General features: G+C 36.8%; 1 protein-coding gene across 1 annotated transcript in view; it reads right to left on the reverse strand.

Moving 5' to 3' along the window:
* Positions 1-10440, reverse strand: part of Il6st (interleukin 6 cytokine family signal transducer) — a 106005-nt gene extending 95565 nt beyond the window's left edge. The window contains exon 1 of the mRNA XM_058583127.1: positions 10297-10440. The gene's annotated coding sequence lies outside the window, so the exon portion shown is untranslated. The remainder of the gene's footprint in view (positions 1-10296) is intronic.
* Between the last annotated feature and the right edge of the window lie 1070 nt (positions 10441-11510).

The following is an 11510-nucleotide window of genomic DNA, read 5'->3' on the forward strand; positions in this document are numbered from 1 at the left end:
TGTAGTTTTCCTAATTTCTCTTTCAGTGGATTCATGGCTGATGTATAGGAATACGGTTGATTTATGGGTGTTGATTTTATATCCTGCTACTTTGCTGAATTCATTTACTAGTTCTAGAAATTTTCTGGTGGAATTTTTTGGATCTTCTTGATATAGAATCATGTCATCAGCAAGTTTGATAGTTTGAGTTCTTCTTTACCTATTTGTATCCCTTTAATTTCTTTCTTTTGTCTAGTTGCTCTGGCTAGAGTTTCAAGGATGATGTTGAATAGAAGTGATGAAAGAGGACATCCTTCTCTTGTTCCAGTTTTTAGTGGGAATGCTTTCAATTTTTCTCCATTTAGAATGATGCTGGCCTTGGATTTAGCATAGATAGCTTTTACAATGTTGAGGTATGTTCCTACTATCCGTAATTTTTCTAGTGTTTGGAACATGCAGGTGTGCTGTATTTTGTCAAATGCTTTTTCTAAACCTATTGAGATGATCATATGATTCTTGTTTTTAAGTAAGTCTATTATATGATGAATTACGTGTGTTGATTTCCATATGTTGAACCAACCCTGCATCCCTGGGATGAATCCAACTTGATCATGGTGCACTCTTTTTTTAAAAAAATATGGTTTTGTATGCAATTTGCCAGAATTTTATTGAGAATTTTTGCATCAATATGGCCATACTTCCAAAAGCATTATACATATTTAATGCAATTCCTATTAGAATCCCAATGATATTCTTCATAGAAATAGAAAAAAGCAATCATGAAATTTATTTGGAAAAATAAGAGAGTCAGAATAGCTAAATCAATCCCTAGCAAGAAAAGTGAAGAAAGAGGCATCACAATACTAGATCTTAACCTTAATACTACAGAGCTATAGTAACAAAAATGGCATGGTATTGGCACCAAAATAGACTTGTAGACCAATGGTACAGAATAAAGGACACAGAGACAAACCCAAATAAATAAGGTTATCTCATACTAGATAAGGGTGCCAAAAACATTCACTGGAGAAAAGATAGCCTATGCAACAAATGGTGCTGGAAAAACTGGAAATCCATATGTAAAAAAATGAAATTAAACCTTTATCTCTCACCCTGCACAAAAATCAACTCAAAGTGGTGCAAAGACTTAGGCACCAGAACAGAGACCCTTCCACCTAATAGAAGAAAAAATAGGCCCAAATCCACACAACGTCGGCCTAGCATCTGACTTCCTTAACAAGACTTCTAAAGCGCAAGAACTAAAATCAAGAATCAATAAATAGGATGGATTCAAATTAAAAAGCTTATTCTCAGTAAAGGAAACAATTAATAACATGAGGAGAGAGCCTACAGATTAAGAGAAAATCTTTACCACACACATCTCCGAGAAAGCATTAATCTCTAGGATATATAAAGAACTCAAAAAACTTAACACCAAAAAAGAACAAAACAAAATACCCCAAATAACCTAATCAATAAATGGGCTAAGGAACTGAACAGACACTTCACTGAAGAAGAAATACAATTGATCAACAAATATATGAAAAAGTGTTCAACATCTCTAGCAATTAGAGAAATGCAAATCAAAAGTATTCAAAGATTTCATGATATATAAAAGTGCATATATCATTCTACTGTCATGTATAACTACTTAAAATAAATAAAAGAATTAAAAAAATATGCTCATGATTCACTTTGGATCATGGCCAAGTTAGCCTCTTGTTTTGTTTCTATAAACTAGGCATCTAATTTTATGAAAATAACCAATATGACCTACACTAGTTATGATTGTCAGACTTACCACAAAATTGTTTTTTTGGTTAATCTTAAAAATCGGTTGTTAAGTGTGATGTTTTACATCTATCCTCATCAAGGAAATGAATTCTATATTAATCTGATTAAGATTAATCTGATGAAAAGATGAAGTATAATTCATTTCTTAAGAAAGTTCTAAAGTCACCATAAGATCATCCAGTACAGACTAACCATAGAGTCTGTAGAGACAATCTTAAGAATCCTTTTGGATGTCCAGGATCCACTGGATATCAGTTCATATTTGTGTTAGTCAGCTTTTTGTTTCTGTGGCCAAAATACCTGACTAGAACAACTTAGCAAAGGAAAAGTTTATTTGGGGCTTGGTTTTAGAACTCTCAGTCTGTATGTGGTCCACTCCATTGCTCCTGGCCCAAGATGAAACAGTACATCCTGGCAGAAGGGTCCAGCGGAAGACAGCTGCTCAGCTCCTGACAGAATCAGGAAGCAGAGGGGAGAGGGTGAAGGACCATTGGGAAGATGAACTCTTCTAAGGCATGCCCAAAGTGACCTACCTCCTCCAGCCATGCCCCATCTGTCTACACTTATTAGTCAGTACATGCAAAGTAGGATGGACTGATTAGATTACAGCTCTCATAATCCAATCATTTTATCTCCAAACATTCCTGCATCAACATAGTTTCTAGAGGACAGCTCATAATCTAATATCCAAACCTTAAGTAAACCATGTAACCATATTTTTACAATTTATCAATGTAAATCAACTTTTTTTAGAAAATGGGTCTCACTATGTTGCCTAGGCTGGTCTTGAACTCACACACTCAAGTGATACTTATGTATTAAGCCTCCCAATAGCTGGGACTACAGGTGTGTACCACCATGCCTAAGATGAAACTACTTATTGCAGCATTCAAATAGATTAAACTTCATTAACTGGCTCAAGATATACTGGGAAGACCTTATATTCATAACCTTAACTATGTCAGAGCATGGACAGGTCTTCAGAGATGAGTAAAACTAGTCAGATGTCCTTATGAGGTAGACCAGTAAGGTAAAAAGAGCATAGGACAGTAACATGTGAGATCTTAGTTCTGAACTATTTCCTTTATCTTTAAAGACTGAAGCAGAGAAATAGAGAGAGTATTCCCTGGGTCTATGGAAATCCATTCGTCATTCTAATATTCCTTCATGCTTTGCCACCCTTGATGGTTTATATTCTTATATCTTCTGATTTTGTCTTTTCTGAATCACTTCAAACTTTAGCCACTTGCCCAATCTGAGAATCGTTATACATGAATACGTTCTTTTTCTGGAATCTATGTGCTCTTTGCAACTTTGAGGATGAGAGAATGAGCTAAAGGGAGAAGGGGGCTGGAAGTTGAAGCTCAGAGTTGAGCTCTGTTTCTCTGCATTTTCTTACACAACTATAGCAGTGGGGGGTGGGGAGCCCTTTTGAAAAGCAGGCAACATCTCAAGTCCTGCACGTCTCAACAGAACTGAGTCTTAGAATCTGAAGAAGACATTGTTTGGACTTCTTATTACTAGTTTCAGAGGATACTGGTCTTGCATACCAATGGAATCTCTTCTTTTTCTTCGATCCCTAGAACAGAGTCTCTTCAGATAGATTAGTCTACACATTGCAAAAGGATTGCACTTTACAGCAGAGATGGAGGGTGGCCTTGGAGGAAGGCTATTGTTTATGATATCTGATGTGGGGAAGGAAAAGTGAATGTCCACTGTCTACTTAGATTGCATCAGAACACGAGCAAGAGGAAATACTGCAGTTTGCTATGCACAACTCATCTTCCCAACTTTCCTTGCTTTCTCTGACTCAGGGTTAGGGCATATACAAGAACTTGGCCATGGGCCCACAAGACAACCAGACAAACTTGCAACAAAGATAATTTGCTACCTCTGTTTCCTTTTCTGGACCTCTTTCTTTAGAATCTGGTGCCTTTAGAGACCCCCAGAGTGAAGGGCTCTGGTTGTCTACACTAGTAGAACTTCATGTACTCCACCATTTCTGAACACTTCTCTTTTCTAAACCCTACTTCTCCTGTCTCCTGTCTTTCAGAGGTAGTGGAAAACTGGACCTTGGCTGTGGTGAATGGTGGGGTCTTAACATGCTGCCCTTTCACTGCTTCCAGATAACGTTTTATTTTCTCAGGGAAGGGTGTAAAGAAAAATGGTAGAGTGGTTGGTAGAGATATTTTTTGAAAAAGGAACCATTTCAATACATATTATATGAGGAATTTACTAGAATATATGGATATATATATATATATATATTTTTTTTTTCAAAATTCCAGGTATAATGCAGAAGTATAGAGTTAACATTCACATTTGTCCATCTGTTCATCCATTCCAAGAATAATTATGGAACTCTCCTGTGTGCACTTGCACTGTACTATCTGATATATGTACTATGTGCTGGGAAGGAGAAGGAAAGAAACAAAGTTAAAGTTAAAAAGATAAATGACCGAGTCAAGGAATTTTTGTCTGGGATTTATCACCAGGAGAGAATTTGACAAGCAGCTGGTACACCCATTGATGATCCTTAAGGAAAACAATACAACTGCTTCACAACCCATAAGGGTCACCAAGAAACACACAATGACATCTTGGTAAATCAGACTTCAGGGCTGTTTGTATAGCCTTTGGTTTTAGTAGTGGCTAGCAGGCTGTGTTTTTCATTAGTAACATCTCTCTTTGTGGGAATAGTGGTGTAATTGTGGACAGAAGTTCATGCCAAGTCCTATTTATAGCTTCTGTTGACTCATTAATGCTACCTTAGCAAAGGCTAGCTCCAGAGCCAGCCTTCTTTTACTCTATTAGTCAAAAACATTCTCACTGGAGTATTCTGATGAAATCAAAAGCAAATTGCAAAGCCCTCCTAGCAATTTGCATGTCAACCTTTTAAGGGGTATAACATTAACACCCTCACACTCAATATCCCAAAGTACAACTGTTAAAGGTACCTGTGGCTCCCAGTGCCTACCAACAGGTAGTGATGGGTTAATGGAAAAAAAAAAAGAGTTTATCGGTAGTCTTCTGCAGAGTTAAACTACCAGTTGATCTGGAAAATATGTTAACCAACTTTCAGAAGTATTTCCGTTCCCGGAAGTCTCTCACCCTCTGTGACTATGCCCTTTGTGACATTTCCATACATGTAACCTTCACACTCACCACTTTGATTCCTACAAAGAAGTCATGGTCAGGGGTAAGTAAGACTGTGCTCGGTAGAGACGGTAAGGTAAGACTTTGAAGCTGCTGTACTTTTATCAATTCAGTCTGAAAAACAATCTCTGTGGTTAAGCATGTTAAATCCCCCTGTGTTTTCATGGCAGCTTGGCTAAAGGTTATTACCATGAAGGCTGGAGGGTGAGGGGGAGATAACAGACCAGAGAACTCTCACTGAAACGAGATCAAAGGAGTTAACTCATCCTCTATGCATCTTAGCAGAACCTCATAATCAGATACTACTCTTCGCTTCGTTAAACATATAGCATATAACAAAGCTACCAATGCCACGTGCTAGCAAGGACTGTAACACTAGAACTTTTGTATATTACTGAGGGAAATGCAAAATGGGGCATTTGGGAAAAAACAACTTGGCAGTTTCTTATAAAGTTAAACATATATGTAATAATCTCACTCCTACCTATTTACCCCAGAGAAGTGAAAACACAGCTCTTGGCCAGGAGTTGTGTGTGGGGTAGACACAGAGCATTCTGGAAGAGGGAGCACTTGCACTCTTGCATGGAGGATAAAGAGGAGACAACAAGACAAAGCTGGAGATGTGGCTAGTGTGGGGCTTCGTGGGTTGTTGTGAGAATTTTGGCTTTTATTCTGAGAATGATGAGAGACTATTAAAATATTTTAAGCAAAAGGGAAGCATAAACATTGTGCCTTTTAAGCAGATCAGTCTGTTCACAGTATGGGGAATGGACTGGAAGGAGGCAATTATGGGACTGTGGGATGGTTGTTGAATTGTCTGGGAGAATTCATGACGGAGCTTGGGTTGGGGTTATAACCTTGGAGATGTTCTCTTTGAATTTCCCTGAGAAGATTTGCACTGGCACCTTTTATATAGTAACATTTATAAGAGACACAAATAATTACTTCTTTTAAAATATGTTTATCATAAAATGCTTGATATTTTAAAAAGAATTTATGTAGCATTAAAGTAAATTATAAAACATAATAGGAGATATGTGAAGCCATCTCTTTGTTCTAGAACTAGAACATTATTATCATGAAATCCTCTGTCCTAGTCTGTTTGCTGTTACTATATAACGGAATACCACAGACTGGGTAGTTTGTGAAGAATAGATATTTTTTTTTACCTCATGGTTCTGGAGGCTGGGAAATCCAAAAGCATGGTGCTGGCATTTGGTGAGGGTCTTCTTGCTGCATTATAACATGGCAGAGGCCGAACAGAGTAAGTGTGCTAGCTCTTGTCTCTTTTCCTCTTCTTATAAAGCCACTAATGCTTTCAGGGGACTCCACCCTCATGACTTCATCTAAACCTAATACCTCCCAAAGGCCCTGCTGCCAAACACCATTAACACGTGAATTTGGTGAGTAAGTATCCAACATACCAACTTTGGAGAATGTGATCTAACGTAGCACCTTTTGTAAGCAAGCCTCTGTACTCAATTTTAAAAAGGAATTGAAAACTGTTCTTGAATTGCAGTGATATCAGGACTTGCTATCCATTAGAGCCCATAAGCTCTGGAAGTGGCTGCCTCTGGAAGCTGTGGGAGGCCAAGCTGCAGACAGTCTGTGTAAGGACGTGGAAGAAGGATTCCCAGGAGAGGAGGGAGGGTGGATGACTTTAAAGGGCCCATTTTGAAATGCTATTTGCAGTGCAATAGAGAGCATGAAAACATGTTAAGAGCAAAGTTCTCAAGGGGCACTTAAAAACATGGGATGTTGGTTTTTTAAAATCAAATGTGGAACAGCTACTTTTTGGTAAGTCCCTTGATCTTAGGAACAAGTAAGATGAAACCATATGCATATATATATATATATATATATATATATATATATATATATACCGAACTATTTTAAAATTTTGAGCCCCAGGTAGTGGGTTAGAAGCTGATGAGACATTGTATAGAGCTTTTTGAATATAAGAAAACAGTTGAAATAACTCCATTTTCTATTCCATAGCAGGCATTGGCAGACTATGTCTTTGTGAGCCAAGTGGTACTTGTTTTTTCATATGATCATGAGCAAATAATAGTTCTTGTATTTTGTTTGATTAAAATTTGAGATAGTTATAGATGCACACATGGTGATAAGAAATGGAAAAATAGATAAAGGATCCTTCATCAAAATTATCTCAGTCAATTTTAGTCTCTGTGAATTTCACTCTTCTAGGTACCTCATATGAGTGAATTGTACAATATTTTACCTTTCGTTTCATTTTTTTCACTTATCATAATGTATTTAAGGTTCATTCAGGCTGGAATATGTATCAGGCTTTCATTCCTTTTTAAAGACCAAATAATATTCCATTGCATGCACTTACCATATTTTGTTTATCCATTGATGAGCATTGAGTTGTTTCTACCTTTTGGCTATTGTGAATATGCTGTCCTGAACAAACATAAAAATATGCTCTTTTTCAAGCATATAAAAATATGCAGTTCATCAAACATATGAAAAATATTTGTGTATCAGTAGGCTGGGGAATGTGGCTCAGTGTTAGAGAGCTTGCCCAGCATGCATGAGACTCTGATTTTGATCCAAAGAAGAAGAAAGAGCAAGAAGAAGAAGAAGACAATATTTATGTATCAAAAGAATAAAAAGATAATTCACAGAATGGGAGAAAATATTTGTAAATCTGATAAGATTGATGTCCAGAAATATAAAGAATTCTTATAAACAAATAGAAACAAAATTATTTAAATATGCATAAATGATTTGAATAGACATTTCTCTAAAGAAATATTGATGATCAATAAGCACATGAAGAAAAATTCAACATAAATAATCATGTAAATCAAAAGCACAATAAAATACCACTTCCACATTTATTAGAATGACTATACCAAAAAGACAAAAAAATAAAGTATTAGCAAGGATGTAGAGAAGTTGGAATCCATGTGCACTGCTGGTGGGAATGTAAAATGGTGCAGCCATTCTGGAAAACAGTACTGTATTTCCTCAAAAAATGAAGCATAGAATTACCATATTATTCAGCAATAATTACCATAGTATTCAGCAATTCTACTTATTGGTATATAGCTAAAAGAACTGAAAACAGGGACTTAGTGATATTTGTATACCAATGTTCAGAACAGCATATTCATAGCAGCCAAATGGTGGAAACAACTCAAAGCTCAGCCCTAGAAGAATAACTAAACAAAATATGGTCTGTGCATATAATGGGACATCATTCAGCTTTTTTAAAAAATATTTTTTAGTTGTAGATGAACACAATATCTTTATTTATTTATTTTTATGTGGTGCTGTGGCTCACATGTTAGAGGCAAGCGCTTTACTATTGAGCCACAACTCCAATCCCATCATTCAGCTTTTTAAAAGGAATAAAATCCTTCATCTCACACCAGTCAGAATGGCAATCATCAAGAATATAGACAACAATAAGTGTTAGCGAGGATGCGGGGGAGAAGGCACACTCATACATTGCTAGTAGGACTGCAAACTGGTGCAACCAATCTGGAAAGCAGTATGGAGATTCCTTAGAAAACTTGGAATGGAACCGCCATTTGACCCAGCTATCCCACTCCTCAGTCTATACCGAAAGGACTTAAAATCAGCTTACTATAGTAATGCAGCCACATCAATGTTTATAGCAGCTCAATTCACATTAGCTAAATTGTGGAACCAACCTAGGTGTCCTTCAATAGATGAATGGATAAAGAAACTATGGTTATTTTTATCCAATGGGATATTACTCATCATTAAAAGAGAATAAATTTATGGCATTTGCAGGTAAATGGATGGTATTGGAGAATATCATGCTAAGCAAAGTAACCCAATCCCCAATAACCAAAGGCCGAATGCTCTCTCTGATAAGTGGATGTTGAACCATAATGGGGGAGGGGGTGGCATGGAGAAAATGGAAGAACTTTGATTGGGCAAAGGGGAGGGTGGAGTGGGGATGGGGCATAAGGGCAGGAAAGATGGTGGAATGAGATGGACATCATTACCCTAGGTACATGTATGACTGCACATATGGTGTGATGCTACATCATGTACAACCAGAAAAATGAAAAGTTCTGCAGCAATTGTGTACAATGAATCAAAATGCATTCTGTCATACATACCTAATTAAGATAAATAAATAAATAAATTAAAAAAATTTAAACAAAGGAATAAAATCCTGATACATGTTATAGCCTGGATGAACTTTCATGCTAAGTGAAAAAAAACACACCAGAAACAAAAGGACAAATATTGTATGATTCTACTTACATGAGGCACCTAGGAGAGTCAATTTCACAGAGACTAAAAAGGGTTTAGGAATGGAGTGATGAGGAGTTATTTTTTAGTAGGTACAGAATTTCATTTTGAAAGAATGAAAAAGTTCTAGAGATGGATGTAAAAGTAAATGTAACTTAATGCCACTGAATTATAAACTTAAAAATGGTTAAAATCACAAATTCTATGTATACTTTACCACTATTTAAAAAAAGAATATAGAGAGACCCCATGTATTTTTTTACTATTTTCTCCATTGGTAGGTAACATCTTACAAAACTATACAACACAATATGCTAACATCAAATCTTATCCAGATTTACTCTGATTTTATGTGTATTCATTTGTGTGGTTTTTACATTTGTGAATGGTTGAAAGCAATAAAAGGAATATTTTGGTGATATCTGAAAATAATAGGAAGTTCAAATTCCAGTATTCATAAATGAAGTTTGGAGAATGGCCACACTCATTCATTGATGTATTATTGATAGCTACTTTTGTGTTGCAGTGAGAGAATAAAGTAGTTGTGATAGAGATTGTATGGCCTGCAAAGCATGAAATATTTATCATCTAGCCCTTTATAAAAAGTTTGTCGACTTTTGTTCCAGAGTAAATTCAGCTGCCAAGAAAGGGGTCATAAGTATAAAAAAAAAAAACCTTAGGGGAAATGACTGGATAAAGTTTAACCTTAGGCAAATGAATCATAGTGAAAATGGCAAATTGTGGAGAGTGATATTTATATAACTCAAGTCAAAGCTAATTGGCCTTTTTGGGAACCTTAACTGTTTCTAAGGTATACATTCTTAGCTCGTTCTACCAGGATGAGTGTGGAGTATTTTTCTTTTGTTTCTCTTGCTTTTGGTCATTGTACCAGCAGATATGCTTTTGGTGTATGTAACAGAAAATGCAAATGAATAGTTTCAATGTAGAAATTTGTATTAACTCTCATTATCATGTTAGAAGAAAGGAAGCTCTTGCATTGATTAATCAATGGCTCAATGATGTAAGGCAGGACCCACATATTTTCTACTCTTCTGTTTTGCCATTTCTGCCTGCTCTGAGGCTCACCCTCTCATGTTCTAAACATACCTGCACTGGCTCCTCAGGTTCCAAGATGTGAAGAGGTGAAGAGGCCTATGTTTTCCTCATGTTCCATCAAACACGATGTGATGAAGACTCTTGCAGAAGTCTCCTAGCAGATTCCCTCTCTGGGTTGCTTCACATGTCTCTTATAGCCTGGTAAGGGCAGGTAGAATACCGTGAATGGTCTAGATGAATCAAGATTCATCACCAGATGGGAAAGGGGCTGATGTTTCTGAAATACACAGTCATCTAATACTGAGCAAAACTGAAGATTTGTTAGCAAAATTTTCTTTGTGGGAGAAGGAAAGGAAGAAATAAATAGTGTCTGTCTTGGTCACAATTTGATGTCTACAATCTCAGTTGTGGAGTTCACCAGTTTCACTAAGTACAGTGTCTAATAGTGAAGCAAATATATCCTTTAATGAGGAAACCTAAATGACTCGATTTCCCTTTCTTCATTCCTCCTCCCTTTTTTCCTCTAAAAACTAACAGTCAACTTGGTCCCTCCTCTACGGGCATAAGTGATGGAGAAAGAAGGCCTCAGATTTTGTGAGACTTTGTTCAGTGCTATGGTCTGAATGTATGTGTCCCTTACTCCCAAATAAACATGTGAAAATCCTAACTCCCTTTCTGGGCATGGTGATGCACACCTACAATCCCAGTTACTTAGGAAGAGAAGGCAGGAGAATTGCCAGTTCGAAGCCAGTCTGGGAAACATAGAGACGCTGTCTCCAAAAAGACAGAGATCTTTTAGATAAAGATGCTGTCTCCAAAAACAGAGAGAGAAAAAGAAATTCCATCTATGTAGCCTTTTGGGAGACGACTAGGTCACGAGGTCACAGGGGTGGAGCCTTCATAAATGAGATTCCTTCCTTTATAAAAAGGGCATCCTATGGATGACTGCCTTGTCCTTCCACCACGTGAAGACACAGTGAGGAGGCGCCATTTTAATGAAACTGGAAATAGGCCCTCACTAGACACTGAATCTATTGGTAGCTTCATCTTGGGCTTCCCAGCCTCCAGAACTAGGAGTAATAAATGTTTTTATAAATTATTCAATCTAATCTATGGTATTTAGTTACAGCAGCCTGAAAAGAGTATCATTCTAATTATCAATACAGATCCATTTGTGCCAACAATCAACACAGCAATAATACTAAGTGAACACATATTATGTATGTGTCAGGTTCTGGGGATATAGCAGTTAAACAAAATAGACC

The sequence above is a fragment of the Marmota monax genome, unplaced genomic scaffold (genome assembly GCF_021218885.2).
Source record: "Marmota monax isolate L192 unplaced genomic scaffold, Marmota_monax_Labrador192_F-V1.1 WCK01_AAM20220418_F8-fsc00037, whole genome shotgun sequence".
Classification (NCBI taxonomy): Eukaryota; Metazoa; Chordata; class Mammalia; order Rodentia; family Sciuridae; genus Marmota; species Marmota monax.